The sequence below is a fragment of the Triticum dicoccoides genome, chromosome 2A, assembly GCF_002162155.2.
Source record: "Triticum dicoccoides isolate Atlit2015 ecotype Zavitan chromosome 2A, WEW_v2.0, whole genome shotgun sequence".
Taxonomy (NCBI): Eukaryota; Viridiplantae; Streptophyta; class Magnoliopsida; order Poales; family Poaceae; genus Triticum; species Triticum dicoccoides.
Window position 1 is genome coordinate 722547134 of NC_041382.1, and position 5831 is coordinate 722552964.

Here is a 5831-nt window from a genome sequence, read left to right on the forward strand (position 1 = left end):
GTTGGGAGAAATATGTTAGTGATGCTGGCTATTTAGATATAGAAGAGTGGGATTTGGATTGGAAGCCCGTCTGTCGAGGAACTCCGAAGCAAACTCAAAAAGGATTTTTTTCTTTTTCGTCTCAACTCTCCACTCGCACTCCTAATTAGACGCGCTAACAAAGCCCCTGCCTGCACATAATCCTTCCTCCTCCTGCCTTAATTCGAGAGCCAGGGTTCCGCAACCATCCACCAAATCTCGGGGCGTGGTCAGTGAGACGAGGCGCGGGAGATCTAATCAACCGATCAATGGCCGGTGAGGAGGGTCCGCGCATCACCGGAAGCATGTCGACGGGGGGCGAGAGGGCGGCCAAGCATGCGGCGGCCACCGGCGAGGAGCGCCCGCTGAAGCGATGCCGTCATGCTTCGACGGAGAAGCGCGCGCTGAAGCCGTGCGCCGCCAAAAGGAAGGCGGCGGCGGCAGACGACGAGGAGCTGCGCACCGCCAAAAGGAAGGCGCCGGCGATTGCTTCTTGTTCCACGGCGAACGAGGCTGGCTATGTGAAGTATGCTCCAGGGAAGAAAATGACGCGGCTGCCGCAGGAGGACGTCGCTCGGATCCTCGCCCGTGTGATCGATGATGCCGAGGATGCCCCTTCCGACTTCAAGGCCCTCAAGCTCCAAAACCCTGAACTGCTCCCTTCGCCGGAAGAGGAGCTGGACGAGGAGATGGTGGAATATTATGCCGGCGTGCGTGCCTACTATAAAATCGGAGAGGACTTCCTCAAATTCCAGGCATGGGTACGCAGTGAGTACACCAAGAACGGCTACGTCGAGGTCGATGACGACTTCCTCGCTAAGAGGGCCAGAGTCCGAGCAGACAGCGACAGAGCACGGGAGGATATGCTCAACACGATCGACTTCTCTGACGACGACGATGATCTGAAGAGACTTCTTACGACCAGATGGTTCTGAATCCGTATCATCTGTCATGAACAATCTGCCGTCTTGCTTTTAAGTTTAGTCATGTGTCTCTTCCGTCACATAAACTGTGATCCACCGATTATTATAGTCCCTCCATTTTTATATACAAGGTCACTATCAAAATAACAACTTGCAGATATACAAGGCCACTAACACTAATCGATGCAATATTAATGGTGTTTGCCTCGTAGTACTAGTAAAGGAGGACATTAACTACCCCTTGCATGCATGCGGGAGTGAGAGCATTGTCTTGATGTGCATGAAAGAGAAGAATACACATTAATTTACATGGCAAACAAGGAGACAAGCTGCCTTGCAACATTGATTTAGAAGACATTAACTTTTGCTTTGATACCTGTAATATGGATTTGTGGCCTTGTATACAAAAATGGAGGGAGTACTTTGATCCATGTCAGACTCTGCTAAGCTAAGCACTGATGAACGCCTTGTGTAATGAGGATGCAGCTATGTTCTTGTGTTTGCAGTTTTAAGGCTTATACACGACAATACAGTAGATGTTGCTGCGAATTATCACTAGCATGGGTAGATTAATCAGTTCCAGTCCCTTGACGAGATCAATTCACCGAGATACTGGCAGTGGTAGTGAGAAGTACAGTAATTGGAAACTCTGCTCAGCCCCTCTATAAAAAATTCAGAAGCCATCAACTAAAACAAGATCAGAACTTTTCACAAACTCTCAAGCATTGGAGGTAGTTATTTGGGTAAACAGCGGAGAATTTGCGGGGAAGGAAGCAGGGGAAGAAGTGGTTCTGTAGTTCTGAACTTAGTTGTCTGATTCAGCAGAGGAAGCCAGCGTTTTATACTGATGCTGCTCGCACACACACGGGCTCATTGGACCAACGCGACATGCAATGGCCACACCTTGCCGCAGCCCATCATCGGCCAATCATCATTATTTGGCCCAACACCTTGTTAAAAGGGAACGACAGAGAAGTGACAGAGATGACGAATGAAACAATAATAATGAAATAAAAGATAGTTGGTAGACATGGTATATCTCCATCTCCTCTCCACTACTATTAAAAGAGCAAACATGAATTCCCCTAAAGTCACCAAACTTATTGTACACGGATCAACCAGCACCTTAGGATCTAACCCGCATAGTTAAATCTGACAGTCCTAATTGCCTCAGTGGTCTGCCATCCCATCTAATGGCTGAGATTAAATGTTCTGCCACAGGACATCAATCCCACACATGTTCTTCCACCGGAAAAAATCAATCTCACGCAAGTCATGCCTCCTCACACGCCTGAAATTTTGGATCAGCCCAACGTCGAGATCTTCTAGGATCCCTTCCAAATCGGCCCCCTCTTTCTCGCCTATCCCCACGCTAGCGAATTGATGCCCCCACCAGGCGGAAGCTAGAGCAGCAGCGATGGAACAAGGGCACAAGGCGGCGGCGGCAACAGTAGCAGATCGACATGAGCAACCATCTCTCTCTCTCTCTCTCTCTCTCTCTAGCAGTGGATCCCTAGCTCCATGCCTGCAATACTTTCTCTAACGGTGGGATCCATAGGTCTTTGGCGTGACGGCGGCGTAGCAGCGGCAGCTTCGGCGCACAAGGAGATTGGGCGCAGCAGCACGACGTTTCTCCACCATGGCCTCCCCTCTGCCAAACACGCCTCTCCGAAGCTTCGGGCCCCACCTCCGGATCCGCTGGTGACGGCGAAGGCAAAGACGAGGAGCGCAATGAGCATCACGCCGCCATGGCGAAGAGAGGTACTAGAAAGCAAGGAGCTTCGTCATGAAAGGAATGAATGGCTGCTTGTCGAATATAATATAATCCAGGATGATTGTCATGCATCCTCAGAAGCCCGCTCAATGTAAGTTACTTTTTTTGCGAAATGATACAGGTAAGTTATTGACAGTTTCTTAATCATATTTCTCATTAGCATATATATAATCATTGAGATTTGAAGTTTGAGGAACCAAGTCAATGAAATCAATGCTACAAAATTTGACAAATAGTTTCTCTGAATAGTTTGCTGTTCTTGATTGTTGTTCTTCCTCTAGGTTAATGGATCATGACGGAACATTGCAGGAGAGTGAATTGTGATCATTTTCCTATTATGTACTAACATGTAATCACACTTTGCTTTATCATCTTAATAAAGATATTTCTCCACTTGTTTCTTATCACTCTGTTTTTTGCAACATAATTATATGTTGTACATGCTCTCCAATTTATGTCTCATGCCTGTCATTCCATAGTTGTTCATTGACATATATGAATTATTCCGGAATTTTTGCAGGCTCCCCTGATCACAATAGCTGCAAATGCTGGCGTTGATGGTGCTATATTTATTGTGAAGCTATTGGAACAAGGTAATGTTAGTTTGGGCCATAATTCCCAGTAGTATTCCCGATATGAGCGAAATGGGTTTCTGAGGACAGTGTGACATGATGTCTGCACTTAAAAAAAGTTGCATAGAATGGAGTATCGTTTCCCTATTCCATCACTGGCATGCCTCCTACGACCAGGTCCAAGAAATACAAGAATAGATCAAAGTAAACTGGCCAGAAAACTCGGATTATCTATTTCGTTGCAATTAGTCTGATGACGACAAGAAGCATAACATTGCAAACACGTATATTAGTAGTGTATACTATCAAGGTGGCATTGGGTTTGCAAAGGTGAGGGAGCCTGCTGCAACTTGGTGCACATTTATATCATTTTTTCATGGTTAGTATATTATTTCATTATCCGGTGAGGGAGCCTGTGAAACTTCCTTTTATTTCCTCATTATGAAACTGAGACAGCTCACCATTGTATATCAGCAAACCTTGAAACCGATTATGTTCCGTATCATAAACAAAGCAGAATTATTGTGGATGCAAGTTGGACTCAGCAAGTTGTGCCAAACCATGGGAAGGCATGGGCAAGGTGGTTGAGCTTGATGCCGATGATACAGAGGTTATTGCTTCGGCGATGCTGGAGGCCCTTCAAGGTAAGATTAGATGCGCCTCGGTGACTCAGAGTCTCAGGTCATCAGTGAGTTTTGCTTCATACCAGTTGAGCAGTGTATATTGTTGGCTATAAATATTTGAATTATCTCCAATCTTGTGTTTCGGGTTCTACTAACTCCCGTATTTTACCATGTTTTGTCACTTCAACAAACTTTTACTTAACTATTTAGTTAATGTATGCAAAGTTCTGGTTTAGAAATTTAATGCTGAATTCTGAACCAAAATGATTACATGTATTACCTTGTTGTACTAATATCATTTTGTTCAGAGATTTCATTACTGATTATTTAGTTCTGTGACAAGGAAATGGCAAACATATAGGCATTTTAATCTGAAAACTCAAATGCCATGTTTAGAGAAGATGGTAAGCCTCTCATTAGTGGTAATTTTATTACGTTGAAACACGATATGGAGCTATGATAATGAGTGTTTGGGGTTTGGACGGCATGACATAAAATGATATATTTTGAAATAGATAGTCTATTTTCTTCAAAAACTTTCTTGCACTAAACTTATAATCTTCGCTTGACTTCGTATGTACGTATTAGCTCTGTTTAATTCCACTCATAGTCATGTTGTCGCACTGCCACATACTGGCTTATATAATTCATTTTACTTCCACATTGTTCTTTTGAGCATGGGGTTGCAGGTTTTATTGAACTAACTTGGGTGCTTGTCCTACATGTGAAAGATGCACACACTGACGAACTTACCTACATGGCTACATCTAAGAGGAATGATTATTACAATTCCCTTGCTGAGTACTGGATGAACTTCAGTAACTACACTATTTCTAATTGCTAACTGTACATCACGATGATGTTATGTCTCACAAGAGACCGACGAGGTGATACTAATTGCAGAGGAGGAGGATATGTATACCCCAGCACCATTACCCTGGATACTTCATGATGGTAATGATTTTGATTAATTCAGTTAAGTGATTAATTATTTTGATTTGGATGCCATGCACTGTTCTGATACTGGTGGCAGCTTTGACACCTGGTTCATTCCTTGTGTTGGGAACATTACCAAATTTGTTTTCACACATAAATATGTAGTAGATGAATATGCTATGTATTTTCTTCTGCTATACAATTATTAGTAATCAACCTTGCTTTTGTACAAAGGTGAAATTTAGTGCTTTTGGTATATTTCAGTTAGCATGGGAAAGCAAAACCTATGCTTGAGCCTCAGCATTCAGCAGTACATAAACCTATCCTATTTATTTATTTATTTATTTTTGCTAATGAACAGTTGTGGTTATTATATCTATATCAGGAGGATAGTAAAGATATTTCTAAAGTACAGAATATAATTTTTATATTGACTGCAAAAGAAAATCTAACCACATTTGATCTTCTGGACCTTGAATTACTTAACTCTATGGCCGCCTATGATATGTTAACTACCTTTCCTACTCAGTTTGACATTTGGTTTCTCGTACAGGGAGTGGTTAATAAGTTGCATTAACCGGCGAGATGGAATGAGCTTATTGGTTTAGTACTTGATGCAATTATTCTTGGTTGGAAGTAAAAGACTTACGTGTCATATAGATGTATTTCTGCTAACTTTTCAGTAATATGTGCGTATAATACAAAATAACATGTCACTGATGCATGAAAATTCAAGAAAAGTGTCGAACTTATTTCCTACAACTACAACGCTTATTATATACTATGGTAGAGCAAAGAAGATGCAAGTCAACTTAATGGCGACATGAACAACCATATCACATTTTTTTTCTTGAAATATTTGTTTGGTATGAAATGAAGGGAAATATGGTTGGAGATAGAGAGTGATGGGGTCATGAGTAACCTATTAGAGGTGTGTTCTTCAAAGCACAAGGGTCTTCATGCAAGATCGGTGTATCAATCCCCC